Source organism: Stegastes partitus, unplaced genomic scaffold, assembly GCF_000690725.1.
Source record: "Stegastes partitus isolate 25-593 unplaced genomic scaffold, Stegastes_partitus-1.0.2 Scaffold171, whole genome shotgun sequence".
Classification (NCBI taxonomy): Eukaryota; Metazoa; Chordata; class Actinopteri; family Pomacentridae; genus Stegastes; species Stegastes partitus.
Window position 1 is genome coordinate 495,586 of NW_007577902.1, and position 14,198 is coordinate 509,783.

The window sequence follows — 14,198 nt, forward strand, 5'->3', positions numbered from 1 at the left end:
TATTATTTTGGATTCTCTTTTTGTTAAACTGCTGTTGTCTACTGTGTCTCTGTTGCTCTCCACTTGAGTCTCTGCCCTGCCCGTAACACAGAGGGACAGTTCTGAGGACAGGCATCCAAAGCAGGACCAGTCCAGCAGCTGTAGCCCATCATCAGCACCAGGTGACAGGCAGAGTAGGACAGACATTCCTCAGAGCAAACTAAATTAAAATCAACACTGTTAATATAAAAGAGGAGAGCATTGTGTTTATGTGTGTATTTACATGTATGTATCTGTAACCCATGCAGTCACGGCATCAGAGGTAACAACTTGGTTCTTGTAATTATTTTCCAGCAGAATGACAACGACACTCACAGATCAGGTTCACTACTTTTCTTTGTCAATCTGTGCAAACAGATAAAAGCAGCACAATCATGTAAGGTCGGTGTCATCAACACAGCTTTGCTCCTGCAGGCATCACATGGAATCCAAGCAGCAAGGAGCACACACACAATTCACAAAAGGTGATCATATAGTTTTAAACATCTGACATCAGCAATGAACCTGTTTTTAACATTTTTATATCATTAAAATAAACAATAAATTGCTACAAAAATAAAATATATTTAATTACAAAGGCTCTCATAATTACTTAATAAAATGAATAACACTTCAAGTGCAAAAACATACCTGTGCAAACAGATAAAAGCAGCACAATCATGTAAGGTCGGTGTCATCAACACAGCTTCGCTCCTGCAGGCTAATACAAACACAGTGCAGCACACATGCGTATGTGAGTAGCTGGATACAACTAGTAAGCTAGCCGCTGTAACTCAATCATATCTTACGAAATAAATGAAAACATTCATAAATTGTTAGCTTCACAAACTGTCTTTAGCTTTCTTATCACTCTCCATCCGTTTCATTCACTCTTAACATCCCTATGCTAAGTTTTAAAATGAATTGACAGCGGAGCTGTGCACGTAACGTCCCATCACATGGAATCCAAGCAGAGCGCCGACCTTCAAAATAAAACTCTTTTTCTCTAACGGAACAAAACAGAGCCTTGCACTTTATAAATGTGACGTAAATATTCCCCAAAAGAAAAATAACATAAAATACACAAGTGAGTTGCTTTTGAAAGAAGCAATTGTTGTACATTCCATATTGTACAAGTACATTCTGACCAGAAACCTTTTCCAGATCATGTTTATTTTGTTCTATTTAATTAGGTTAGGTCTACATTTAGTCATACAAATTGAGTACAAGTAAAGAATGCTTCTCGAGAAATTGCTATAGGCTACATCTACGAATAACGCAGTAATTGGGTGCCCCCCAAAATATAGCATTGCCCCCCCCCCCCCCTAAAAATGAGACCTAGAATCGCCACTGCTTGTCCCTGAGATAGCGTCTGTGTTGCAGATGCTAACTTGTAGCACATGTCAGCCTCTTTACAGTTAGATCTAATGGCAGTTAAACTTCTGGTTAATTTGAGCTTCAATTAATTTTTCCACTAGTGTCTGCTTTAAATGCTGTACCTCCAGTTTGTAATTGGAGTCTGTATCACAGAGGTTCTTTTTTTATTTTTTTTATTGTGGCGATCTGTCATGTTTCTGTTTTTGTTCTGCCATCCTGTTAGTTTTGTCAAGCAACCCTTCAGAAGGTTTCTTAATTTTGTTATTCAACAGCTTGCATTTTTCTTCAGTGTTTTCCTTGTCTATTGTCAGGTAGCACATTGCAGTCTAATGCTGCTCTTTCATGGTGTTCACGAACTGAGTGTGATTTGACTCACTCTGGCAGTTCTTCTGACATCTGTCCCTCATTTGAAGAAAGACGATAATTGTCTGAGCCTTTTGTTTTTGTGGTCTTGCTTAGCGCTGACCACTTGCAATTCTTTATGGGTTTTTTTTGTCCTTTTGTTTTTGTAGCAGGGTTATTTCACCGTTAAGGGGCGATACTTCATTTCTCAGAGAGCATTTCTGTCCTGTTTTTCATGCATTTTCAACTGAAATGCAAGAAGTTTGAGCTGCTGCATTGTGTTGATGTTGTGTCTGCTAGACTGAATGTTGAATACTTAGGGGGCGATAGCTGCAATTTAGGCTGACTTTTGGGTGATTGCAAAAGTCAAAAGCTGTATTTAAAAGATCATGTACATCGTAGGGGATGTCATGCAGTGATGTCACAATGTTCTCAAGGGATTCCCGTGTTGCCTAGTCACTATGGTCATGTTGCTTGTAGTGGTTTACTTGGTGGCTTTTAAATCTAGTTTTAGTTGAAGATAATGTTGGCTGGAAGTATTTGTATGTGGAAATTCTTTGTAGGTTTCTGCCATTTTAAGGCCTGTTAGCAGACTATAAAAACGAACAACTTCAAAATTGCTGCTGTAGTTGCTCGATCCTTATTTGTTTTTGGTGTGCGGACTGATGTAAGAAACTTTTTTTTTTTTTTTTTTCTTTAACGAACTAGCGGTCATCTTTCCCAGCAGGAAAAGCTGTGTTTGCTATACATAATCATCCAAAGGTGGCAAAGATTCATCTCAGGTATTCTGACTCATTCTCACACATCTTCTTTGAAGTTATGTTGTAGTTTTTCAAGTCATATATGGCAAACTTACTGACTGTATTTCTTTTAAAAAATATGCACTTTGCTCTTGTGATTTTTATCATTACTTTCCTGTTGATGCCCTGTGGACCTCCTTGTTTTTTTTTTTTGTTTGTTTTGTTTTGTTTTTTTTTATGTCACTTTTCTGTTTGTGTGTCTCTACAGGCTCAGAGAAAAGTCAGAGGCTGTGTGCTCAGGCCATGAGAGCCACCAGCATTGCCTGGTGTCAGAGTATGAAGAGACAGTATTGGACCTGCAGAAAGAGGAAAGTTCTGAGTGCAGGACAGATGCTTGTTCAAGAGTTTGTATGCATGGCCTTCTACCCTAACTCCAAGTACCTGATAGGTCAAACCGGAGTGGATGCAGAGCTTCTGACTTCAGGAGAAACACCAAGTCCTGGCAGCAGTGAAGACAACAAACTGTAACAATCTTGTTAGCCAGATGGGTTATCTGTGCTGTGTCAGTGCAGCCAAAGCTCTTATACGCTGAACATATTTTACCATTTTTATAATGTCCATCAGGTCAGCTTCAACCCTTGTAATGCAGCTCTGTGTGAGTGGAAGTGGTGTGTTCAAGCTGTTCCCCTGCTCAGAGGGAGTCCTGAGACAGCGCAGTTTTGCAAAGGTGGAGTATGTCAACTTTCTGTGCCACACCTGGATGTCAGAGGAGAGGGCGACGAATGGGACGGACACGGACAGGCTGTTGGTGTTTGAGTGCAGAGACCAGTGAAGAGAGGTCAACGTACTATCTAAGGCTGTGCAGGCACAGTCTGATGTCTGTGTTGTCCAAAAACTGCTAAAACACACCAGCAAATCACATTAAGTACTTATTCTATTTTTCTCTTGCTGTCAACAAATTTAATGTCAGTGCTGTTCTCAAATAACTAGTCGACATTAACAACTTCTGAATGTGATTGCTTAGCAGATTAAAAAACTCAAAACCTGGGGACCATGTAATCAGACTGTTAATTTAATGCGGAGATGTCAATGTGTAGAAATGGTTTGAAAGAATGAATGGGTACAGTACAGTGATGTAGGCATTAGAGTCGACCATGTTTTTTCCACAAGTTCTCTATATGCTTATGATTCATCTTTGACCGGTGTGTTTGTTTTGGTGAACCTGTCTGTTCATTCGAGTTGTGAATTCACTGCTCAGGCAAGTGGAGACAAAGAAAATCACAGACACTGATGTCCCGCTGTCCATTGCATCACAGCCATCCTGTCCTACTCCAAGCGTTTTATGTGCTCTGTGTCTTGGCACCGTCTGTCTGTTTAATAAGACAGAGGAGGACAGGTATAAAAAGGGCAGAGACATGCAGGTAAATGTTCAAACCACGGTGGCAGTTTCGATTCTTTGAATATACTGAATGAAAGTATTTGTCAGATCCCTGCAGATCCATACAGAAATGATTTGTCCATGGCAGAATGCCAAAAGATTGACATTATGTGCATGAGTCCAGCAGTCACATCTACCAGCAGCACAAATGACAGGGCTCAAACCGACGCATCTTCCATATCCATACAGTGAGGTTGCTGTGCTGTTTCTTCAATGCAGTGCTGTTCTATGTACATGTATCATCATCCTGTCAGCTTCTCCCTCAAACCCACTTCTAGACTAGCTGGCCAGCAATCAAACATCAATTCAGTTCAGTTGTTACGACTGTTTACATTTGATTTCACTTTCTCTTATTTTTCTGTAAGAAAATACAATGGTTTTTTTTGTTTGTTTTGTTTTTTCATTTCTTCCTTTTGACTTTCCTTGCCTTTCACCTTGTGTGCTGCACTGCTTAGTGAATGGCAGTTGTCTGTCAGTCAGTTAACTCTATGCAGTGAAATATGCCAACTACTGGATGGGTTGCGCTATGTTTTGGTGCACACAATTCCAAAGTCCTATTTAATTTTTATATTATCTTCTCTGTTGTTGGCCACTGGTTTCTCAGGTCCTGAGGAAGGTTCCTGCTGAGTAGATAGCTTTCACAGTTCTTACAGTGTCTTACTGTGGTAAGGTGAACCTCCAATGGAACTATCAGGGCCATTACATAACCATCAGAAATATCCAAAATGAATGGCTCATAAAGCAGGTTTACTGTGTGCCCTAAACTAACAGAGACTCAGACAAGCATCACCTCAGAGTATAATGTGGATACTGAAATTCTATGTCATATCAACCATTACGTAACCAGTTTAGAAAAAAAGTCTACTGACCAAACTGAATGTGTCCTCAGATGGTGATCAGGTATGACGAACAGTATCTTCTGACAGCGTCTGAAGATGTCTGCTGGTGTGGATGATCATTGATAAGGAAGGCTGAGGACTGAAGAGCAAGAGGCAGATTTTCCACACAGAGGAGATTCTCGCGTGTGTGTGTCTGTGTGTGTGCGTGTGTGTGTGTGTGTGTGTGTGTCTCTGTGTGTCAAACACAGACTGTGCTGAACGGCTGCCTATGTAAATACATGTGGAATTTGCTGTGAACAAATTGCCTCTTATTCCTTATGCAAACATAAGGAAACACCACAGGGAAAAACATCATCCATTTTCAATTAGGTACCACTGATAATGAGAAGTGAAGCCCTTCATTTTAATTACAAAACTGTGTGATTGCAATCACAAGCAGACAGACATGTTAATAGAAAAATTATATGTGCGGAGGGAAATAAAGCAGAGTAAACATTTAGTGCAGGGGTCATTGAGTATACTTGGTTGTAAAAATGGAACCCAGAAGATACCAACCACAAGTACAGTGTATATATATAGCATTATCTTTAAAGCGCATGAAGTACTAGTGTAATATAGCTCAATAAACAAAGGGAAGTTGTGTGTTTTGTGCAGCTTCCTACATTTGCTTCACAGTGAAATACAAGCACAGCATTCTCAGTTTCAAAGTGGGAAATTTGGCTTTTGCTTGTGATATATAAGATAACTACCTGAGCATCAATACAGCATCACAGTACACCATCAAAATAAATAAATTACAGACAGGAAATGGCAGATGATGAATCCTTGGAGGGCGAACATAACCTTGATCTCCAAACTGTCAATATTCCCCTGACAGCGAAGCTCATGTTCACTCCCTCTCCAGAAAATGCATTAGACGCAGACGATATCCTGGACCCGCGCCTTCAATCTAGTCCACGCGACCAGTAATCTGTTAATTGATCTGGCAAGGGACGTGTGTGTGTGTGTGTGTGTGTGTGTGTGTAGGAGATGGGGGTTGAAGGGATGACATTACTGAAGGAATATATAATCTTTTTTAATGGGTTCAGGGACCTTTAGTGGATGAGAGCTTGCTGTTGTTTGGAATCCCTCTTTCAGAATTCAATGCTTTATTGTGGGCAGTCTGAGAGAGCTGCCATTGCACAATAAAGATCTCAAACAGTGTTGAAGATCTAATGCAGCTCTTCAAAGAATAAGGCAAGTTCAGACAGATAGTACTACCGTGATAATAAATAAAATGTGTTTAATGAAGCGGTGCACCATTTGAGTCAACTGTTGGTGTCTTCTAAAATTAAAGCCCTTAAAAAAATTCAACCAAAGCAGATGTTTCAAAAACTGCGGTTCCTCAAATAGCCACTTGAGGCTGACTAAAAGCGAGTCAATAGACCCACAGGTTAAAATGCCAAACTTTATAGCAGAAATATATATCTTTAAAGCCTAGTATAAAAATGGTTTTGGTCTCTAGCTAATTTCCCCATTCATGACAACCACACGGGGGGTGACTTTTTATTAAATTTAGTCATTTTAATTGCATTAAGGCTTGAAATTATGGTTGATTAAAGATGTGGCCGCCGTGAGTGACAGGTGGGTGACAGCACCGAATAGTTCATGGCCCTGAGACATTTGTATGATCGGATGAAGGTTTTACAGGAAAAGCCCAAAAATCCCCAAACTTGATAAGATGCTTCCTCAAAAATGTTGCATATTGTTAAGATATTACCAAAGCGAAAAATGCTGAAAATGTAGAAGGAATCAGGTACTGCCAAGATGATGACAAATGGAGCCACCACACCAAGCTTTAAATCTGCTCTTCAGGAAACCTGTGGGTGACGTAGAAGAGGATTTGTCCATCTTATATACAGTCTGTGGTGTTTACAGTACATCCTGACATAGAAATGAATGTGTGTACCAGGTTTTATTGCAACACAATCCAAGGTAAGTGTAATTGTTGGTCTGCTGGTGGTGATAAAGTGAAAATTCTCAGAAAAATGAAAAAGAGCACATTCATGTCTGCACCTCATTGTTGAACGTGTCATTCAAAAACCACAGGAATAATGTGTGGCTCAACATATGTTGAGTGAGTAGTGACAGAACTTGATTCTTGAGTGAGCTACATCCAAAGGTTTTTAATGTCCTGTTATGGTTTAGAAACCAGGTGAACCCACTATCTATGGGCTATGCACTGCTATTGTAAAAAATATGGAAATTGAGTTTTTTTCTAAAGAAAGGTAGAAACAAAGGTTCAAACCTTCAATTTTCATTTTAAAAACATCATTAGGAGCAGGTGGAGGTGTCAGGAATCAGCAGCTGAGTAACTCTAGGTTTGTCAGGCTGATTCCAGGTGTGTTACTTAAGGTTGCACTTTTCACCATATCAATATTTAATGCTCTCCACACCATGCAAACAACTTTTAAAGCCTTTAAACCACTGTTTTACCAGAACTAGGTGGGATGTTTTTGCACATCATCCTTTTTTGTGACGTCCCTATGAACAAAGGCGGAGGCACACCTGGTTTCAAATACCTGCTCCCTATAATGCTCTTGAAACTGCAACATCTGTCCTTTTTTTTTTTTTTGGAGTCATTTTTATAATCTGTCAGTTTCACATTCACTCTCTCTTACACCCAGTTTATTCAAGCATTTCTTTGCAGATCTCCCATTTAAGCCAGAATCATCCTTCACCACACTTTTGCCACCAAGATAGGAGCACAACACTGAGGAGTCCAAGGAGTCTCAAGCACAGACATATAATGCAACTGATTGACTGTGTTCTCAAAGTTATCCACAGTGGGGCTGATCACATTTTATAGGAATCAGAAAAGAGAATGCTTTGATTTGACTTTGAGCCCACCTAGTACCATAACAATCTTTCTGCTTTTCCAGGGGGGGACTCACAGAAGCTGAAGAAACCTCAGACCGGAGGAGTTAGGAGGATGACAGCACGCATTATTTCACCAAGAGGATAATGAATGCAAAAGTGTTTTTGGTATTACTGCGCTTCTCAGCCACTAAAGGGATTAAGGGCCTGATCAAGGCTGCAGTGTTGATGATAAGAGTCAAAAACAAGAAGAAGTAGTGAGTCACATGCTCTAATCCCTTCACCACCGTCCTCACCAGCAGACTTTTAGCATCCTCCTCTGCTTGACGCTCACATCCCCCTCGAAGACATAAGGAGCTTAGATGATGCAGCATATTTTTTTCGCTCCCGTGGAAAATACTTGAGGGAGTGTTTTTGCTTATGGCCTCCAGGCTGTTTTAATTTGCTGATTGTTTAGGATTTTTTTTTTTTTAAATGAATGCACAGTCTGCCAAAAAATCTGAACATATTGCTCAGTTTATTGACTATTGTGACAAGCGACTACTCATTTGAGTGACTTTTTTAGTATAATTTGATTATTTGGAGTAAAGTGATTTCAAAACATCAGCTTTGGTTTACTCGGAGTGCATTTCTGTAGGATACTGTGCAGCTTTTCATTAAACAGCAACCACTGCGACCTCAAGAGACAAATACAACCTAATTCTAGATGCGAAGTCTGACAGGCAGGGTAGTCAGAGCAAAGTCGATCTGAAATTTGAAAATATTAAATACGTTTAGCCACCATAAGCAACTACCAGAACAAGTGAGGCTGTAACATCAAAAAACCTCTGGGTGCAAAGGAGGATGTAAAAGTGTTTTACTCACTCTGAACTCACTTTTCATTTAGAGAAGGTCAAATGTGTTTTTTCTTCTTTTAAAAGGTACATAATCCATAATCACATTTGCTGTCCCTGGTAAGAAATGTCAAGCATAGGTTTGTAAGAAATGATATAACGTGACAGTTACAGAGAACATGTTTTTTTAAATTCACCACCAGTCACTACTGTCACATTGGTACAAGCATTTACTTCTGTTTTCTTAACATTCATGAAATAAATATTCTGATGCCGTTTCATCACCCCAATGTAGCCTTTAACCTTTAATCTCTTCTGATGTTTAAATCCCTGCTCTTTCCTTTCCATTCTGGAAATCAGTGAGAGGAGATTACAGAAAATCCCGTCTTTCAGGTGAGAAAGTAGGATTACAAAGCACGCTGCAGGGGCTCAGTGTACACACTAGGAGAAATATGTCATGCTACCTTCTTCCCAGTGCCCATGTTTAGTATGAAGAATTATGTTACGATAAAGATGCACTATTTTGAACAACTGCAGCATTATGCCACCAAATCTAATTTGCTGCTGGGAATACAGCAAAGGTTGGTGACACTTTGACATATATCTGCCGTGTGTGCATTTCTGCTCTTGTGCTGACACCTAATGGTCATCAAGAGTAACGTAGTTTTCCAACCATTTTAAAGATACAAAACTCTTTTAATTTCAGTCTTCTCAAATAAGTCAAATCCACTTTGAATAAAAGTTTAATTCACAAAAATACATTGACCAGTATAATGAAAATGTACTAAAATGTACTTTAATAATCCATAAAAGCTGGAACATCATTGACAGAAAAACACAAGAAGCATTATTAGAGTTGGTTTAGTATAATATATTTCAGCTTCAAGAGACATAGAAATCAATCCTTATTTTCCCCCATATTTCTTCTATAAAAGACCCATTTTTGTGAAGCATTTTTATGCAAAAAAAATGGCATTAGAATATATTATGGGAGTTATGAAATCCCAGTGACTGAGTATAAAATTAAGTCACATCAGAGTGAGTTATTTGCAGAAGAGAAGTCCATGAACAGGGCGAACAAAGAAAAATATATATAATAAAAATAATAATACATATTATAGACCTTGATCTATCATCACTGACATGACAGGCATGGAGAATAGGTGTATGGCTATAAAAAATTTCTCACTTTTCCACTTGATTTCACTTGAAAACATCTACACGTAATAACTGATGCATTTTTTTCATGCTTTTTGAAGAATATTTATAATCATACAACTAAAGAGGTCAACTTCCATGTCTTTCAAATACAATATTGAAAAAGATGAAAAATACTGAATCCAAGTTCTATCTTTGCTTTTCCTTCTTAAACACTGTTATTTTCTTTTTGTTAAACTGTCAAAAAAAAAAAGAAAAAAGAAAATAAGGGGCTGCTCTCTGGCCATGTAGGCAGCTCATGGACACCTTTTTTTTGTTTTAGTTTTTTAAACTTTCAGAAGCTTTGCTGCATTTTATCATCATCATCATCATCATCATCAGTTTGTGGTGCTGTTTGTTGGTGCAGAAGTGGAGACTGTCCATTCAGGGTTCACACTGAAACTGAGACACAGAGGAAGGTCCTCAGAAGCGAGAGACCAGAGTCTTCTCTTACTCTCTCTCTGTCTTACTGTCTTTCTTTCTCGCTCTTTATTCGCTCTCTTGTAGATCATCCTCGTCTTTGATAGGAGCAGTTCAGTCAGCTGATTCACCGTTTATGGCTGATGGAGGGAGGGGGTGGGGCTGTTGGAATGCTGGCACGTTCCAATCAGGGCAACAGTTCTTCATTACAGCATTTCTGAAAGACAGCACACTGGTTAAGTCCTCATTTCACTAAGCATAACTGCACCTACCCTCTCAGTACTTCTTAAAGAAAAATCTACAGATTGCCAGTGCCCTCTAGTGTTCATAGAAGGGTATTATATTTGACTGCACAAGCCTCAGCTGGTGGAAATGTAAGAGGAAAGTGAAATCACATTTATCATACTTCTAAATGTGAAGGTACTGGTTGTTATAATGTGTAAATAAGGCTGTGATGACTGTCAGCACTTAAAGTCCCACTTAGAGCTTTGCTAAAATTACTCTTAACATCTTTATCACCCTAGTCTCAAGCATTGCAATCCAAGGTCTTAAAAAAAAAAAAAAAGAAATGTTTTGTCTGCATTTGAAAACAACAGATAAATATGTACTATATTTATAATATTTGTCCATTTCTGACCATCACCTACTGTTACTTTATGTCTGATAGGCCGGAAGGGAGGCCAGCAGTGCATGAGAGAGCCAAGACAACTACCTTAACTTACAAAATGATTTCAGTGCAAAATGAAGCTTAAGAAAGCCCAGAGTACTCACTGTACTTTAATAATTTCTGAACTATCAAGAGTACAGTGGTGGGAAATACATCTTGCTCTATTGTGTGCATTCAGATTTCACAGTCCTATGCTGCAGCTATCTTTTTTCAGGTTCAAACACCTGTGCTGCTTTTAGCCTTGTAATTACAGAAGTGAGAATACAATAAGTACTTGCATAGTCCTGCAAAGGCTTGACCGGGTGACACCTTGACTGGCAGGTTAGCGATTCAATTGTAGGGCACGACACTATTCGAGAAGGCAGTGAGGCAATTTAACTGGTCTCTGGGTGAAGGGGTGGTGAATCTACAGACTTTAACTTGTGACAGCAGGAAAAATCTACTTGTTACTAACAATATTATTGATAGCTGTGTTTCAGGTCCAGGACCATGTGATTATCCTGCCACGATATATAATACTATTGGTTATACCTGAGCTTCTATCGCTTTGTCAACTACCTGCTGTGAAAAAGGCAGTTTTGAAGTCTATTAGAGAGGTACATACAAAGCTACCCTCTGGGGTAATATCCAAATTGACTTCTCGGTTTTAAAGTTTAAAAGACAACTAACAACTCAATCACCAAGTTTACAAAGACATATTGCAGCAATAAAAAAACATGTGGGCACATCTGACTCAGCACTGTGCAGAAACAAACTGAGGGCTGCCTGCTATAGCTGCTCAAAAGATCTACAAACATGCTTTTAAAGACTGGTCAGACTTTTATGAAAATTTGTAGTGAATCAATTGAATCTTTAGAACAAATAAAAATATAAAATCCACTCCCTGTATACATGTCCAACAAAGTCAAGGTTTAAAAACTGACCACAAACCAGAGAGAGAGAAAAAAAAACTACAAAAGTCTACTAACAGTTTGTGAATCAATACACCTTCATATCAGATATCAGTTCCCTAAAAATGCCTGTCCCAGTGCACACAGTGACCACTGAAACCAAAGAAGAGTAGTTCATAGCTCATGAGGTCAGCATGCTGGAAAATGGCCACGAAGTGAAATGTCCCATTAACCTTCTGTGTGTCCTGTCTGTGGCTGGCACTGTAACCCCTCTCTGTCTCTTGTAATGTATGAGCTGGTGTTGTGAGCAATGGAACAGTGAGGCTGAAATCCCGTTAGTGCTGGTTCACTGGGTTGGCCGGCGTGTGAACGGGGTGGGGGTGCAGACACCGCCCCAGGGCCTGCTGACAGAGGCCCGACTCTTATACATTCTGGACCTCTAACTGACCAACACAGATGGATTCAGATGAGGAACGCAGTGGGTGGTTTAGCTACCGTGATGTCTGAGCTGGGCACAATAGTCCTGTCTGTTTTGCTAATCCCATGTTATCGGTAACATCAAAGTTTCATTCACCCACCCTGCAAGATAAAAGTAACTGAAGAAGGTAGATGTAAATTCTCTGCTGTTGGCTGTGCTTTGTAGGTCTGGTTAGAGGTTTTTTTTTTCCCCTGAACAGCACTGCCCAAATGTGTTAACGGATCATAAGGGCAGCTAAGGGGCTGCACTCTGACCAAAACATTGAAAAAAATAAACTCTTGTAAACTTTTGGTTGTTCAGCTACACCCTTTTTAATTTCTACACAACAAAGAAGTCATACTACTGACACTGAACCCGCTCTTTACGTTGCATCTGTACACTTGTACTGGTGATATAAAATTGTTTAAGCTTTTTATTTTTGCACATAATTGGGTATTTCATGTTTATTTTCCACTCCAACAGTTCATAATTGCTGCCACAAAGCACAAGAGATCACACAGTCTAATGTGTGATTTATTATTCATTTGTTTAAAAGTCACAGACGTACTACAGCGAGTTCAGCAGAAGCAGTTATTATCTGGAAGGTCTGGATATATTTAGGTAGAATGCTAATAATTCTGAGCTGGTAGTGGGGAGGAAATGCACTGACCCTTGCGAGGAGTTTATTTGTCAATTCAGGAAATGGGTAGAAGCGCAAACCTCTTTGACCTAAAGGGTCAGAGTCTTGCTCAAGGATGCTTCAGCTTTGTTGACACTTAGCTTGTTGTCCGCAAAGTCTCCCTACTCGTTTGCCATTAGTTTCACTGAACAAATACAGTGGTGATCAAACAGAATGCTGCCAACCATGCTGGCCTAATCAGTCTCAAAGGAGCTCCTGGACCATCAACATCCACAAGCCAACCAACACAGAAAAGAGCAGCATTGTTTGTAACTTTCTCCTTTACAAATGACTGGCCGGGACTTGAACTTTCCTGTCGAGCTCTTACAGCCCACACAGCTGCTACTTTACTTTTGTGCATACATCCAAGTGCCTTCGAGGAGATGCTGCCTTTATTCACAAAGGCAGTAACACTTTATAATAGAATTGGAGTAGGCCTTTAATAGAAGGTCAAACGACACACAACACAGCCCAGTTTGTTTCAAGCATACTGAATCCTTTGGGCTTCACTACCTTCAATGTTTGGAAACACTGAGGCCTGACTCAGTAATCTCCATGTGAGGGTGGCTGCACATCATAAGATCTCACAAGACTTCCTCAACTGACTTAACCTGAAGACATCATCTGAAGAAAACTTTCCACATCAGGATGGAAACATGCTTTACTTTGACTTTCTACAGTGGTGAGGGATGAGTGAACTGGGGTTCAATGCTAGTAGTTAAAATTAGAAGTAGGCAATCTGAAGTTATACATGTATATTTTACATATATACATGCCTGCAGAGAGTTTTTCACTGTACCAAGTACAGTAGTAATACAATAGTACAATCATGACTGGTAATGTGGTATGGTAATATTGGACTAAAAACCTTCACAATGCCAGCTCTGGCTAAAATAATGTGTAGAATATTTAAAGTAATTTCAAGGAAATGTAACTTGCACAGAATAAAATAAAAAATGCAATTACCAGTGTTTACAAAACAGCATCATGACTTTAGACCAACATATATTATGTATGAAGATTAATTATTACATGGCGTTCAACCTTGTCTGTTTACAAGGATCAACAGAATAAGCAGCCGGGTTTTCTGAGTGCGACTGCTTTCAGACTTCCTCATTATCAGATGACCAGCCAAATTGTAAAAAAAAAAAAAAAAAAAAAACTATGCAGGAAAAAACTATTGAAAAAAAAGAAGTGATTCTCATTTTTCTGGGAAATGACATGACAGGTCAGGATTTCATCAGACATGAACAGCTGCTGCAGTTTTGCTGAGGTCTGAAACTGAAATCCAGCGTTTGTACTGCGATTCATTCGTTTGACAATAATAAAGATGCAAAAATGTGCCGATGAAAGCACTTTACACTTTTAAAGGGTGACTCAAAGATGTTAGCATGTCAAAAAATATTTACTTGACCTGTGTCTCATCATTCCCACTGAAAGATTAT

At 39.3% G+C, this 14,198-nt stretch overlaps 1 protein-coding gene across 2 annotated transcripts in view; it reads right to left on the minus strand.

Moving 5' to 3' along the window:
• Positions 1–9,168: 9,168 nt before the first annotated feature.
• Positions 9,169–14,198, minus strand: part of LOC103355889 (ras-related protein Rap-1A) — a 39,944-nt gene continuing 34,914 nt past the window's right edge. For both annotated transcript variants that reach the window (XM_008279839.1, XM_008279838.1), the window contains exon 10: positions 9,169–10,277. The gene's annotated coding sequence lies outside the window, so the exon portion shown is untranslated. The remainder of the gene's footprint in view (positions 10,278–14,198) is intronic.